Raw genomic sequence first — 17,355 nt, forward strand, 5'->3', positions numbered from 1 at the left:
CTGAATGGAGAAAATTATCTTCAAGATAACATCTCAAAGTTATTCCAGGGCCCTAAATAAAGTATGTCTGGACCTGGAATATGAGTTAAGTTAAAGAAATTAAAATGTTCTCTTATTTTCTTATTATCCATCTCAAGTTTTCATTCCCTTTAACCAGATTGGTTCTTCCTGTTTGCAGACTGTTCTCCTTGATAAGGTTTTCCTAATAATATAGCTTCTGGATATAGGATAGCAAGTTATTGATATATGGATAGCATACATCCATATCTGCTTGTGTCTCTTCTTTCTGAATTTTATTTTTCATTAAGGGTACTAGCATCATAATTTTAGAGGGAAATGTTAGGACTTTTGAAGGATCTTAATCTCTGAGTCTACCAGAATATTTAAAACAGCTTTGAAAAAAATAAAGTTAGAGAATTAACACTACATGATATTAAGACTTGGTGTAAAACTATACAAATTAAGACAGTATGGAGTGGGAGGCATAACTCAATGTTAGAGTATGTGCTTGGCATGCATGAGGTCCTGGGTTCAATCTCCTGTACCTGCGTTAAAAAAATCCTAAAAATAGCAGTGTGATATTGGTACTAAGATAGAGAAATAGAACACTCCCTTACACCATACACAAAAATCAACTCAAGATGGGTCAAAGACTTAAACATAAGACAAGATACAATAAACCTCCTAGAAGAAAATATAGGCAAAACAATATCTGACATACATCTCAAAAATGTCCTCCTAGAACAGTCTACTCAAGCAATAGAAATAAAAGCAAGAATAAACAAATGGAACCTAATGAAACTTACAAGCTTCTGCACAGCAAAGGAAATCATAAGTAAAACAAAAATACAAGCTACGAAATGGGAGAAAATTTTTGCAAATAAAACCGACAGAGGCTTGATCTCCGGAATATATAAGCAGCTCATACGACTTAATAAGAAACAACTAAATAACCCAATCCAAAAATGGGCAAAAGACCTAAACAAGCAATTCTCCAAGGAAGACATACAAATGATCAATAGGCACATGAAAAAATGCTCAATATCACTAATTATCAGAGAAATGCAAATCAAAACTGCAATGAGGTATCACCTCACACCAGTCAGAATGGCCATCATTCAAAAATCCACAAATGACAAATGCTGGAGAGGCTATGGAGAAAGGGGAACCCTCCTATACTGCTGGTGGGAATGCAGTTTGGTGCAGCCACTGTGGAAAACAGTATGGAGATTCCTCAAAAGACTAGGAATAGATTTACTATATGACCCAGGAATCCCGCTCCTGGGCATATATCCAGAAGGAACCCTACTTCAGGATGACACCTGCACCCCAATGTTCATAGAAGCACTTTTTACAATAGCCAAGACATGGAAATGGCCTAAATGTCCATCAATGGATGACTGGATAAAGAAGAGGTGGTATATTTATGCAATGGAATACTACTCAGCCATAAAACCCGACAACATAACGCCATTTGCAGCAACATGGATGCACCTGGAGAATGTCATTCTAAGTGAAGTAAGCCAGAAAGAAAAAGAAAAATACCGTATGAGATTGCTCATATGTGGAATCTAAAAAAACCAAAAACCAAAAACAACAAAAACAAAGCATAAATACAAAACAGAAATAGACTCATAGACATAGAATACAAACTTGTGGTTGCCAAGGAGGTGGAGGGTGGGAAGGGATAGACGGGATTTCAAAATTGTAGAATAGATAAACAAGATTACACTGTATAGCACAGGGGAATATACACAAGATCTTATGGTAGCTCACAGAGAAAAAAATGTGACAATGAATATATATATGTTCATGTATGACTGAAAAATTGTGCTCTACACTGGAATTTGACACAACATTGTAAAATGATTATAGATCAATAAAAAATTTAAAAAAAAAACAAAAAACAAAAACAAAAAAGATAGAGAAATAAAACACTGGGACAAAGTTGATGATGTGGCTTTAAAGAACTTTGCCAAATGTTTTCTTCACCAATCTCATAAAGAGAGGGAACATGCTGGAAACTGATGAAGTTTCAAGAACCGAGGAGGTGGCCAAATCTTCCATCAGGATATCAGGAAACCAGACGAAGACCATTGGGAGAGCAAGTTGAATGCAATTGGAGTATTTGCTACACTTGGAAAAAAAAATGTAAATCAGTCAGTACTGGAACTGCACAGACTGGCCACTGACATACACAGGACCTGTTGGTGTAATCTCATTGAAACAGATGACATAAATGAGCAGATGAAATCCATTAAAGAATTCGGTGACCATTGTAATCCACTTGCATAAGATGGGGGCCCTGGTACCTGGCACTAGAAAGCCTGTCTTTAACAATCACACCCTGGGAGAGAGTGACACAGAGAGCTAAGCTTTAGGTTCCTCATAGCTACAGGAGTGATTTTGGTCACCAAGGCAGTGCATGCATTTGGGTTACCTTTACCTTTTCTATAAGTTGTACCAAAGCACCAACTTAAGTTCTTTCATTTGTAACATTCTTTCAAATAAAATAATTTGATAAGCCTCCTCTTCTTCAAAAAACCAACAAAAATATAACACAGCAGTACATACCTAAATTTTAAAAAGCTGACCATACTAAGTGTTGACAAGGAAGTGGAACTCTTACTGGTAGAGATGTAAAGTGGTAAAACTGCTTTGGAAAATGGGCAGTTTTTAAAAATGTTACACATACATCTATCACCTAACCTCAGACTTCACTAGATCTTACCTACAAGAAATGAAAGCACAGGTCCATATAGAGACTTGTACACAAATGCTCATAGGAACTTTATTTATAATAACCAAAAAGTGAAAACAATTCAAATTTCTACTAATAGGAGAACTCATAAACTAAATGATGTGGTACATCCATCTCATGGAATGCTACTCAACAATAAAAAAGAATAAAATTTTAATCCATGCTACAGCATGAGTGACTCTTAAAATGATTACACTGAGTGAAAAATGTCAGGGAAAAAATACATTCTGTATGATTCCATTTTTATAAAGTTCTTTAAAAATGCAAACTAATATATTCTGACAGAAAGCAGATCAGAGGCTGCAAGGAGAAAGGAGATCTGGAGGTCCTGAAGGGAGGGATTAGGAAGTGGTGCAAAGAAACCTCTGAGAGTGATGAATACGTTTACCTTGCAGGAGTGGTTCAAATTCTGTACTTTAAATTTGTGCTATTTATGTATGTCAACTATGCCTTAAGAAAGCTGTTTTAAAAAATCTCTAAATGTCATAAATCTAGCCCAGGTTTCTCTTTAAATACATCTTTTAAATGAGGCTTTAAAATGTTAGCGTAGCACAGGGTGAGAACACAGTAAGCAGCAGTGACTGCTCCTCTCATTCGCCCAGGTTCCAGCATCACCCCTTTGGCCATCTTGCTGCTCGCTCTCTCTCCTAGGACCGCGGTCCTGCAGGGTTGCTGCTGCTGTTGGCTGGCTTTCACTGCTCATCTTTTTCTAAGACATTTTTCTCAAACTTAGATCCTCGGTGAGGTCCTTTAAGAAAAGGTACATGTCAAACTGGTAAACACCTTTCTTCCACTTCCTCTTTTAAAAACCACATCAGCTCTTAAAGTAAAAACATTGGTTTTTGACTTTTGGTTATGTTTTTTTATTTGTGGGGGAGGAATCAAACAAAAGTATCAACTCTAGCTTTCCTTTTGACATTTTAGAAGTGAGAGAATTAGCAGACTAAGTGAGCCTTCTTTCTAATGAAAATTGGTGCAAACAGATAGAATTTATTAATTTGGCCAAGAAAATTAGAAAGTGGGAAGGCTGGCCCGTGGGGCCCTTCTGGTTCTTGACTAAATTTTAGCGCACAGATGACAAAGCTGTTTGCTGCACTAGCTTCACTGGTTTCAAGGAACCAGAATTCAAAGTGGAAAAGTGCCCTGCTTCTCCATTTCTGTGTTAATGGCTATAAGCCTCTTCTGCACAGCAGCCCCGTTCTTTATCGCTTTCTGTATGACTGTGTGTGGTCTCCTTTTTTGTCTGTTTCTCCTCCTTCTCCTTTGATTTTATTAACTATATCATGAAGTTAAATTTTGCTTTTATTATTTTATTTATTGAATGGAATGTTTGAATTGCCTTCCTTAAAAACAGTTGGATAACATATTTTTACTCCTCTCAAAAAAAAAAACACCTCAATTACAATGAAACAAATAAAATCTAGTTGTTTTATACTTTTTCCTTATATGTCCTTCGATTTGCTTTTTTCTGTGCTAGTGGCACTGGTCTCTCCCGCCTCTGCTTGCCAGCTCTAATGCCATTACATTACGTGGTAAGGTGATAATTTAGTGAATTATTGTACTTCATAGACTTATTTGTAGGTAGAGTCAAGTGCATTACCATGGAGTTGACAGTATATGTATTTGCTATTTTTCCCTTTAAATTTTTTTGCTTATTTTGATTGCTAATAAATATTTGATCATTCCAAATAAAACTAATTAAGTATATGCATTTTTTAGAACTTCCTTATTTAGCAAAATTGTTATAATCTTCAAAAAATTACTTGGCAAAATTTATTTTGATTATAAATCTAGCAGTGATCAATGAGAAACATTAATTTTCTTATATTGCTTTGGCCACTTTTCTCATCTTTGGATGAGAGGGCAATTGTGAGAACACCATTTGCACTGAGAGACCATCAAAAACTAGTTTTAGATATTTAATTTCACACAATATAAGGCCCCTGAACTTCTAAGAAAGTTTATTTCATAAACTGTCAGTAAGCATCTACAAGTCTGGTGTTCTACCAAATAAAACATGAAGCCATGAATAAAAGGCCTTATCAACAATTATAGGGCGATATGAAATAATAATAGAGGAAGGCAAATGAGAGAAAGATTACAGAAGGGTTTTGGAAATGTTAAGCAAAAATATTCCAAATTGATTTAGTTAATTCTGAAAGGAGATTAGAAAAAAAAAAAAGACTGCTTGAAATCCTGGACCTTTGATTCCATATTGCATTTTATTATCTTAATCACAGAAAATAAACAGTACAAGACAGGGGAATTTCCTTTGAAATACAAGTTGGAGAGAACTTCTTTTGCAGTTCCTTTATTGTATCATGATCTCTCCAATTCTGCTCTTACTCTGTGACTTCCTGATAAAGAGCAGTTATAAAATTTCCAGAATTACACCCACCTGCAGCAGCAAGATTTAAAGATGGGAGGATTTCCAGAAGAAGAGTTCAGCCACATTCCCGCTGACTGCTGGGGATGGAAAACAGCCTCTAGTGACAAGAGAGGCAAGGCCGCTTCCGCAATAGACAACCATTTAGACAGAGCTCTCCCCTCCATCCCTCCCTAACCCATAGGTTTTCCTGTCCCTATGAAAAAACAATGTTGTTTGAGCAATTATTCCTCCATTATGAACAGACCAGGTGGGGGATAGCATGTTACATCAGATTTGGAACAAGAGGCGGCCACCGGTGGGACAAGGAGGAATTACAAGAGCAGGTCAAGTTGGAGCCTTGGTTTTTTTCATATTGCAGTGAACACACGCTGTTCAATAAGGCATAGCCAGCAAGCATGACATGCTTTACCTGCGGCAGCTGCAGGATCTCCTAGTGAGACTCTAATTCCTCATCTTTGCCTGGAGAAAGGACGTAGAGCCTAGAACTTTCCTTGAGATTCTTAAAAGACAACCTCTAACAGCAGTGGATGGTGTACATCTGCTCTTTTGCTGCCTAAAGTCAGCACTAGGCTGGGGAGGCCAGGGCAGAGACATTCAGGTCTTGGACTCCTGGGTTGAAACGCAGCCTGAATTCTTTACTTTGTAGTCTTGTCTGCCTTTATAAAGTCAAGCAAGCAGCCCCACTCCGGCTACTCCCATCAAAGCTGCCCCATTTATGCTAGTGGAAATAGTCACCATGTAAAAAAACCAGGGTGGAAATGTTTTTAGGTAGGAACATGGATCAGTCAGGTTCTGGTGAAAGAACAAGAAAGCAGTATAGGCAGTTCAAACACATGAGGTTTAATGCAGGGAATTAGATGTTTATAAATTAGTAGAAAAGACGAGAGCAGCAGAAGTCAGGGTTGCAGCTGGACATTTGCATTCAAGGTCACACCACTGCAGCTGCAATCTATAGGTTAGGAGACAGCTGCCAACCCACCCCACATCCAGAAGTCTGAGGATAAACAGGGGAACAAGGAGTCTTGCTCCTGAACACCCCTCGTTTATCAGAGCTCATGGTTGGCCAGCAGAACTGCAGAAAGATGGCCTATACCACGCTTCCACCTTAAAATCTCATGGGAGCACTTTTTTGGTAGAAACTAAATCACATCCACCATGCAAAATCAGCAATTCTGTTGCAAGAGAGTTTCAGAAGTGCAGTGTTTAATCTTCCAAATCTGGGAGAAGGTAGGAATGGATGTGGAGGGTCCATAGACACTATCTAGTATCCATCTGTTGCTATGTTATACTAAAACCAAACAAAACATGACTGTGTCATTCTCCATGAACATAGTATTCCTGGCAAAGGTAATGCATCACCAATAGACAAAAGATTCCAACATCCAAAAACTACAGTCAACATTTACCAAACTAACAATGCTGTATAAAAATAAATTCATTTTTTTCTGGCAAATTCAAGTCTGCTATTCATTACAAATGATATCATTACACCATTTAAAATTCTCACCTATATGATATTCATGGATTAAGTATTTATGCATGTCTTTGCATATAAGTAGCCTGAAAATTTTAAGCAAAATGAACCACTAATTGAGCTAAATAATTTCAATTTCCATAACAAATAGTCTTAGATTTAATTTTATAATCAGACTAATATATGCTATTTGATTAATTATGCATGTGTTGATTTTTACTTTTTACAACTAAAATAAACAATGCCAATAAAGCTGATAAATTCAGTGAATTACATTCTCTTGTGGTTCAATTTTCTTCTCCTTCTTCTATAACTAGATGTGGTATCTAATATATATCAGGATGTTATTTTCTAGTATGAAGCACAAAGAAAAGACTAGAGTGTTGAGTACTATTATTTGAATAACATTAAAAAAGATTGTGGCTAAACAACAAGTTTCTACTGTACAGCACAGGGAACTATATTCAATATTGTAGTAACCTATAATGAAAAAGAACATGAAAAGGAATATATGTATGTATATGTATGACTGAAACATTATGCTGCACACCAGAAATTGACACAACATTGTAAACTGACTGTACTTCAATAAAAAAAAAATTATTGAAAAAAATTTTTGTGGTCTCTCCCCTTCCCAGGAAACAGACTCAAACAGAAATCTGTGTGTGAGTGATTAATTGATGAGTGCTTTTGGGAGAAACATCTGTGAGGGTTGAGAAACCCAAGATTAGGCAGAAGAAGGGAGTTGAACCATGATTCGGTTGTAACAGTGGCCTCAGCAGATCCTCCGGAGTTGAGATGATCCTTCAGAGTTGTCCTGAGCCAAGTTGGACACCTATCTTGACTACCCTGGATGTTGGCTCCTCCCAGGCAACAGGTGTACCCTTGGGTGAGGCAGCTCCCTGTACAAAGGGTACTGTCCAGAGAGGAACTCACCTCTGAACCATCAGCAGTCAACATCCTGGCATGTGGAAGAACGAGTGCTTCAGCCCATAAGGGGGATCTGACTGGCAAACACAACATTCACCATACCTCCCACAGACGCCATGTTAAAGACAACAAAAGACAGATCTAGATCCCAATCCACTCTACTAAGGAAAACATTTGTTTGGACACACTGATACATTCTATATCAAACCACAGTGTACTACCTTACTGAAATTTCAAATACTGAAAAACATTTAAATACTGGCTATCTTGTACCTACAGGGAAAAAATACGTGTTTTCGGGTATTCATAGGATATAGTATTTTTCTATGTCAGAAGACAATTTTAAAAAAAGAGGAAAAAAAGAGTTTTAGCTTATTTTTCTATCTTACAACTATCTTTTGGAAATTTAATTTTGATTCTGTGTTGTATGAATTATAATTATTCATATTCTCTTATGATTCTAGTATACTACATGGGTAGCCTATTTTCCAGGCAACTTTAGATATCTTGTGTGAGAAAACATTTTCAATCTAATGTGTCACATTGTTACATATGAAAAAAAAGAGTTGAATCTTTGAAGAGCTGTCTAGTTTTACTTGTATTATTAATTCAACACTTCAGTGAACACGTTTCAACTTTTGTGAAATTAAAGGACAATACTGTCTGACAAGTTAAAATGAAAGAAAAGGCTATGTAACTTCTAGTGATATTTGTTCAAGATAATTTATATGAGAAGTCAGTAGTATATAAAGCAGTACAGACAAGAAAGTCAACGTAAAACAGAGGCATAAAGTTGATTTTGTGGAATATCAAACAGAAATCACGCAGCGCAATCATTAAAGGAAGTTACCTCAGAATGATAATATATGTGGCATACATAATTATAGAAACACATGTGTGTAAAAGTTACTGCATTTGGCACAGGAGCCAGGTGATGAACATAAATCAATCTGTGTTACAGAAAAGGAACATTTTACTATTAGTCAGCAGTAATCAGTGAAGAAATAAAGCCAAAGGGAGTTTTAAATAGATACAGACAAATAAGGAGAACATTTCAAGGAATTAGCAGCAAAGCCTGAGAAATAGAATTCATCCAGAAAAGTCAGTCATGACTGAAGATAAATTACATTATGATTAATATATTTGCCACCATAGGAATAACAACTATTTTCTGGAGAATATTAGTATATTAGTATTTTCTGGTGTTCATTAGACCTTGCTTCTTCTGTCAACTTTATTTTTTTAAAGTCTATCTTTTTTTTTTTCTCCAGAGAGACTGATATTACTGATCTTTGCAAAAAAACTCATGGGAAGTGGTTTTCTCCTTTCTTAGGGTCGCCTTTAAATCACAGTGAGATTTTTCTAATCAGACATACTTTTGGCTGCTGAACAAAGAACAGGATCCCCAATCACCTGAGGCTATAACAATGATTCATTTGCACTTAGATGATTAAGGAATGCTTATGTTTAGCTAAAAGGCAAGAATCCAATGTTGGATATCAATGGGTTTTTTGGTTTCTTTTCTTATTCTTTTTTTTTTTTTTTTTATAGTGGGGGAGGTAATTGGGTTTATTTATTTGTTTATTTTTGGTGGAGGTACTGGGGATTGAACCCAGGACCTGGTGCGTGTGTGCTAAGCAGGCGCTCTACCACTGAGCTATATCCTGCCCCCATCAATGGTTTTTCCTGAATCTGACAGATACTTCACTACCAATTTTCCCCATCAGCACTAAGTCAAATATTAGAACACTGGAGTTGCCTTGCAAAATTAGCTTTAGGAATTGGGAGAATGTCCATTCTAGAGGTCAGTATTATACATCATGGCCTTTTTAATTGACTGTCTGTGTTCTTCAGTGGCCCAATAAGACTGCATAAAATCAAGCTACAACATAAGAGGTGATAATGAAGAAACAGCATTATCACTAGAGAAACCTACCTTCCAAAAGCCTTTACCCACAATTTCTCCAGGCTGAACATTCAGTAGAGTTGAACTGATATACCCAGAGGCAATTCTCAGCCGAGGAGGAGGAGGAGGAGGAGGAGGAGGAGGAGGAGGAGGAGGAGGAAGAACCAGTGGGTAAATGCCTCATCTCCCTCCCATTCCTCAAGGGGAACATTTCTGGGAGGCATTCTGCACAGTTCCCAGAAGAACTGAGCCCACAGCCCAAAGCAGCACCCTCAATGATATACCTTTAAGTTGGTTATTCCTCCTTTCCTCTCTGATTTCCCTCTCTCACTTCTCCCAGGGACCAGATTCCAAACTAACTGCAGCCAAGTTCTTGTCTCTGCTTCTCTTTTGGGGGAACCCTGATTAACACACTTCTGATTATTATTATTATTGTTATTACTATCATCATCATCATCATTATGTTATTCATCTCATCTCAAAAATGAGTAGTATCAAAATCCTTCCTGCTTCAATTTGGCCAATATTAGGTTTTTGGCCAATATTACAATTTGTGTACTTGGGTCTGTTTCGTTCTGCTGATAAATTTATATATTGTTCGGAATTGTGTTTGCTAATGCACTTAATACATTAATATATGTTAAAGAATGTTTTCTTTCTATCTTTCTTCTTTTTAAAGGTATTTGTGGCTGTCCTCAATGATTTATTTTTAATAAGATTTCTCAGTTAATTTTATCCAATTCCAAGATAAATCACATTGTGATTGTGGTAAATGATTTCTGAATTTGCATTAAATTTACAAATTAGTTTAGGAAGAATTGCATTTTGAATATTACATTGTTTCTTTTCGAGATAAGATATATTTTTCCCGAAAGTCTCAGTCCATTCAGGTTGCTATAACAAAATACTTGAGTGGCTTATAAATAATAGAAATTTATTTCTCACAGTTCTAGAGTCTGAGAAGACCAAGACAGAGGCACAAGGAGATTCAGTGTCTGGGGAGGGCCCTCTTCCTGATTCCTGGACCACCATCTTCTTCTGTAACCTCACCATGGTTACTAGTGGGTCAAGGGGCTAGAAAGTTCTCTGGGGTCTCTTTTAGAAGGGCACTAATCCCATTCATGAGGACTCCACCCTCATGGCCTAGTTATCTCCCAAGTTCTCACCTCCTTACACCATCACATAAGGCGTTTAGATTTCAACACATGAATACTGGGGGGACAAGAACACTCAGTCTATAGTGTCAAATATTCAGTTATTACTATTATATAATATTCTTTAAGTTCTGTATGTTTCTTATATAATATATTCCTAGATTTTTTTTTTAATTTGGGTTACTATTATTAATTGATATTTGGTTTTCAGTTTGGATTTCACCTGGTTGCTAATATAGAGAAAGTCTGTTTTGTGACTTTTTTTCCCTTTTATCTGGCTACTTTACTAAGTGTTCTATATAGTCTTCTATGTAATCTGAGCACATAATCATATCGTAGGTATATATATAGGTAACTTTACCTTCTTTCCTTTAATATTGATTATTTCTATTTATTTTCTCATTGCAATTGTTGCAGCCTCTCAAATGATGCTGAATTATAGTAGTGTTAGCCAGTGTCTCTGATATAGCTCTTATTTTTAGTGGAAATTATCTCAGTATTTAATTATTTCCTACTGTGGAGTTTTGGTAACAAGCTTTTATTATATTTCAGTAGTATCTGTATGCACCACCACCTCCACTCCTCCTCCATACTCTGCCTTCCCTGAGGGCTAAGAGCTGCGTCTGACACCAGACGGCAGGCAGGGGAACTGCAGGCACTCAAGCGTTGTAGTGGTAGGCACCTTGCAGCTAATTTAGCTTCAACATCTACTATGTGACTGCATGGTTCTTTATGGTTTCACATCCACTGTGAAATGACTCAAAACCTCCCAAGGTGAATTATATTACTCACAGATTACAGATAAGGAGACTGAGATCAAAAAGGAAAAGACAGAGGAACTAACAATTACTGAGCATCTGCTTTGTGCCTAGCGGTATGTCAAGACGATTTTACAAACATCGTCTCATTTAATTCTCACCTCAAACCTAAGAATTTTATGCTGTAACAGGCAGGAGTTACAGCACATATTTTACAGATGAACAAACATGCTCAGAAGAGTTAAGAACCTTGTCTAAGAATATAGAGCTAATGAGCGGTGGAAAAAGAATTCAAACAGGGCCTTGTGGTTCTAAAGCTCATGCTCGTCTCATTTCACAGTGGTTCTCCACGGAGGTCAGTTATCTTGTCTAAGTTTCCCTATCTAGGAAATGGGGGATATAAGATTCAAGCTTAGGTAGCTCTGACTTCAAAGCCCATAAAAAATACCATTTAATGGGGCTGATTAGACCATACAAAATTTTTTGGTGTCTATAGTAGGTCTGAAAAGAGCACCAAAGCTCTTACCATTAATAAGTTCTGAAAATTTGTGTGTATGTGTGTGTGGTTTTGGAAATACACTTAGCAAGCTGCCTTAAAAATGATATTAAGAGGTCTTGAGATACCGTCTACCACTAGCTTGCTCCTTCCCCAAGCCTTAGTGCTTAAAGTCCATTGAGTAAACCTGGGTTTTTGAAGAGAACTACTTTATTCATGCAGCAGTGAGAACCAGGGTGATGCCATCCCTCTAATGAGTCATGAAACTCAAGCACAGCTTAAGATCCTGATGGATTTCTTAGGCAGTAGAACTCAATGTCCAGAGTTAGTGCCAGATACTCTTCTTAAAGGGAGTATGGGGTATGTGAGAATCATTTCATGGGAGTAAAAGATTGGAAGAGATTGGCTTCTAGTTTTACTTTGAGATGAATACGCTGTGGGATCTCGGGTAAACTGCTTAACCTCTCTGGGCTTTCAGTTTCTTCATCTAGATGGGGGCTGGGTGGGGGCCATGTCTTTATGTTCACCTACCTCTAGCGTTCTATGATATTATGACTTTGTGATATTTTCTGCATTTGCCTTCACCTGTTAAGAGGTAAAGTCATCTGCAGTGGACCTACAGCTCTGGTGGAATTCTAATAGAAAGTAGAGTCAGGGCAGCCAAGGGGAAGATGGTGTAACAGGCAGCCATGGGGAAGATGGTGTAACAGGCAGCACTGACCTTTGAGGCTTTTCCTTCCCTTCTCCGTTTTCTCCTAGCCTCCAGCACCCAACGACAGCGTGTGTCTTGCCTGCTTTTAACGTCTCCCTGAGATCCGCTCCTTCACAGGCAGCTTTCCAACTACAGGCTTTCCTCTTGGGCCCTTGCTTGCTTCTTATACTCCCTCTAAACCAGTCTGTTCTGAGCTTCATCCTGGGTATCATACAGAGGTAGTATGCACAGTGGTTCTAACCCTAGGGGAAGACTATTTGGGTTTTAATCTTGGCCTGACTATCTCTTAGCTGTGTGGCACTGGGAAAATTACTTCACTTTTCTGTGCTTCAGTTTTCTTATCCAGAATATTGAGGAGATGATGGTGCTGACCTCACTAGCATGACATGTGCATTAAAGGTGTTAATGTAGAAAAGTTCAGCACAGTGCTTGGCTTATAGAAAATGAATATGTATTATCTAAAAGATAGGATTAGATGTATCCTGTTAATTGGCTCTAATGTACTCATGGATGGCTATGGGAATATATTTTTCCTATCTCCGAACACAAATGTGCGTTTTCCCACGTTTTTATATTAGTGAAATGAATGGCTTCATGGGGATTCTTGGCACGACGGCTTACGATTGAGGGAGATGTATTGGGTAAATACGCTTTCAGTAGTCCTCAGATCACACCCTAAAAGCTCCCTCTGAATCACAGGGCTGGCTCTCTGAGTGTACAGTTGGCAGTCCTGGGCAAAAGGCTGCCCACGCTTGCCAGCACTGCTGACAAGAGTGATCAAGAACTACTACAGGAACCACCAGAACTACATTTCTTATCACTCCTTTTAAATGTTGTTGGAGTGACAACTAGATGTGTTTACGCTAAATACTAGTCCTCTCTAGGGTACTGCCAAAAGAACTATGAAAGCCTCGAAGGGCATTTATAATGCAAGTGTTTCCATCTACATAAATCTTCAATAGTTCTCCTCCTGTTGAACATTACAGTGCACTTTATGCTTCTATTGACTTGACATTGAGGATAAAAGACTATGAATTGGTGCAATTTTTTGTTTTGTAATTATATTGTGCATATCACAAGTTTATTATATAACTATTGAAAGGAACTGCTATCCAAGTGTGAGCAGAAAATCTAGATTTTTTTCAACTGTCATACATTTTCTTATTAAAGACATTTTAAAATTTTTATTTCTGGTTAGGATTGGAAAACCACAGAGAATGCAAACAAAGAAAGAAGTTAAAGAGAAAAACAAATCAAAGGGAATTAATATTTTATCAACGTCCTGCTTTGCTCCCTCTACTGAGTTTGATATTTGAAAATTTGTAAAAAGTTTGTCATTATGTGTATGAATATTTTTCCACATGATGCAGGCATTTTTACTGAGTCCATTTGGCATCTTTAAGCATCATTACCCAGTGAGCGCCAAGTGCCTGTGTGATTCGTTAAACACAGGAATCTGAATGATTTGGTTGAATAGCTTTCATCATCAAACACAGCCTGGTCAGAGATTGGTTGCAAAAGAAACCATGTACATTGCTGATTACAATTTTTTAAATAAAAAGTTACAGTAAATATTTTGGAAGGCAAAATAGGAAAAGGGCATATGAAACATTTCTGTATGGACCAGAATAAGATTCAGAACCTAGAGCAGAGTTTAAAAAGCCAAATATCCAACTGAAGTTACTAAGAGCAGCTGCAATGTGCAGTAGATTTGGACTAAGAATGAGAGCTATTTGATATTGCTTTTCATTATAAGATCGATATTTTTTGTATTCAACTCTTACAAAAGGCAAAGTATCCTGGCTGATAAAAATGATTTTGTGAATTGAATGAATGACTAGAATAACCTTTATGAACCTCTAGTGAAACTACTAACCATGCACATGGCCACATTTCCCATGCTATAGGAAAATCTTCTTACATTATTTACACATATATGCGAGGCATTTCTCCATTCTATTTTTTGAACTTGTATTTTACATCCTTTACTTACTTACAATAGCAATCTCTTCCATTCAAGGAACATTTAAATAACTTCTGGGGGAAAAAAGCATAAGGTAAGATATCTGTATTTGAAAAGAGACACTGAAAGCTCAACTTCAAAAAGCCCGGGGGAGAAAACAGTATGTTTTCCGTGTATTTTCCAAAGCAAAGGAAGTAAGAAATTCTTTCATGGTTTTTATTTGTTTTTCAAATCACATTGTCCTCAACTTTTAAAATAATAATCTTCCTTGACAGCCATTTAATAATTGTGAGTGATCTACGGCTTTATTATAAAGTACTCATCTCATCTAATGATCTATTTCCTTTACCCCCGGGGCCAAGTACAAAGCTAAGGAATTATCTTGGTGATACTTTTAATAACTTCCTGTGGGATTACAAACCCCAACTGAAGCCAGCTCCGCAAAGGAGTTAATCATGTAATTTCACAGATTAGACACCACAGGGTTACTAATGAGAAACTTCAGCTTAGTGATAAACTTTTTTTTTTTCCAGGAATATTTTGAGAGGCCCGTAACCTTTGGCTGACACCCAGGAAGGCTATTAGTTTAACCATGGGATGCACTACCAAATGCACAAGAGTCAGCAGAACTTCTTTTCTGGAAAGTTGATTATAAGAATAGTTTTGTTAAGAGACTCCAGAAACAGATGGAATGGGCAAAAAAATGGGGGAGGGGAAGACAAGCATAAAAAATTTATCAACTTCCGTTGGTTGGCATAACTTCAGCTTCTAGTGTCTTTTCAACCATATGCTCAAGATGGAAACCGCAGCTCACATTTAAATGTCATGCTGCCCTCTGTTCCATAAACATGTATCATCCATCACTAAATATTTAGATCTGAATTGTTGGAGCTGAGTTCTGTGCCAGGGGTAGGGGGATTAATCCTTTCAAGGTCCTCACATGATGGATTTTACACTGGCGTAAACATCCGAGAAGAGCTCACACTAAAGCCATAAAGTATATAAATAAAGTTTAAAGTTTAATTAAGTCAACATTATTTAAAGTGGTTGTCATATTTTACGGCAAACTTTTCGTGTTTGTTTTGTATGACTCCTAATAAATAGCCCCTCCTGATCAGACAAAAAGCACAGCTAGGTTGAAGCCCAGGGCTCCAAACTTAGGACCGGAAGAAGAATATTCCTGTGTTGCGGGTAATGCAACCTTTTCCTATTGTACTTTTGTTTCAGAAACGAACCTGTTAGCTAAACACTGAGTCAACATCCTGTACTGACAGACATTTGAAAATCCTTTAAGGCTGTATCATTTGGACTGTGGAAAATCCTTTAAGGCTGTATCATTTGGACTGTGGGGAGACAGTATACTCACATAGGTAGGAGCATAGACTAGCAAATAAAGGAGAAGAACCCACATAATAAAACAACTCTCATTTTATGTTTTAGTTCTTATAATAATAGAAAGCATAATAAGAAAAATAACCAATTCCAAGTAAGCTTATATTAAATTGAGAGTTTGGGATTGGCAGATACAAACTAGTATGCACAGAATAGATAAACAAGGTCCTACTGTATGGCACAGGGAACTATATTCAATGGCTTATAATAGCTTCTAATGAAAAAGAATATGATAAAGTGTGTGTGTGTGTGTGTATGTGTGCGTGTGTATATTATATATATATATAATATATATATAACTGAATCACTATACTGTACACCAGAAACTAATACAACATTGTAAATCAACTATACTTTAATTTTTTTTAATGGGGGAATAAAACTTTGGTAAGCTCATATTAGCTTGTTAGCTTCTTAAAATAATTTTTCTTAAAAGGTAAATCTTTTAAACAAACATAAATCAGCACTCTAGAGACCAGATTTTCCCCGTTAGTATTAAATAAAGAAATTGATAATCATACACTCTTTCATGTTTGGTGGATATAGTCTTTAAAGAGAAAGAGTAAGCGAAGGACAGAGACTAGCTAAAGTGAATTCCTTACTGCAAAGAGTTGAACTACACTTGCCACTCTGTACAGACTTTCTCTTTTTAAAGCAAAAGCTTCCTCAGTGTGACAGTGAGAGCCCTATTTAATCCCACAAAAACTCTCTTTCCAAAGAAATATTTAAGCCTGTAAGGAAAATTTTAGGGTTAGAGTAAACCTTTAGCACTCTTGTCCAACTCTGATGTTTTCTGAGAAGAAAACCAAAGCTGAGAGAAGTTAATCATGCCAGTTCATATGGCTGACTGGTGGCAAAGTAGGTCTAGAACAAGTGTCTTCCAATGTCTGTCTTACTGCTTTCCTATCCGTAATACTGATTGAACAATGTGGGCATCTGCAGAGGAAGTGTAAGGCAGGTGTAACTGATGGTCTTTCAGAAGATGAAGATTGTAATAATACCTTTGATGGTCCTTGGGTTGCATATTCTCAGAAAGTAGGTGACTTGACACAAAGTACTAATCACTAAGCTTCCATTTCCTCATGTTTAAAATGCAGCTTCTGTGAAAATAAGATACTATTTGTCAGTTGCATCCTGCATATACACAGTAAACATCCATCAATGGTATCAGTTATTATTGATTTCATGTCCTCAATTTAGAACATAAACATTAAAGGCAAAGTGTCTTTCCATAATACTAAATTACTGAGATGGCTGAGGAGGATTTTTCCCTAAATTGGAACTCACATTTATTTTTTGACAAACCCAGAAAAAAAAAGAACCCAGTTAGATTTCTTTTCTGGAATGAAAACATGTATCAAATGAAAAAAATACATGAGATCAAAATGGCTTATTATGGCTTGGACTATAGTTTGAGGTT

At 36.9% G+C, this 17,355-nt stretch overlaps 1 long non-coding RNA gene across 1 annotated transcript in view; it reads right to left on the bottom strand.

Annotated features, from left to right (window-relative positions):
* Positions 1-2,801: 2,801 nt before the first annotated feature.
* The window catches only part of LOC141578348 (uncharacterized), a 42,067-nt gene continuing 27,513 nt past the window's right edge, over positions 2,802-17,355 (bottom strand). The window contains exons 2-3 of the long non-coding RNA XR_012508583.1: positions 16,937-17,035; positions 2,802-3,509 (exon numbers count right to left, since the gene is read on the bottom strand). This is a non-coding gene — a long non-coding RNA (uncharacterized LOC141578348). The remainder of the gene's footprint in view (positions 3,510-16,936; positions 17,036-17,355) is intronic.

The sequence above is a fragment of the Camelus bactrianus genome, chromosome 8 (assembly GCF_048773025.1).
Source record: "Camelus bactrianus isolate YW-2024 breed Bactrian camel chromosome 8, ASM4877302v1, whole genome shotgun sequence".
In the NCBI taxonomy this organism is placed as follows: domain Eukaryota; kingdom Metazoa; phylum Chordata; class Mammalia; order Artiodactyla; family Camelidae; genus Camelus; species Camelus bactrianus.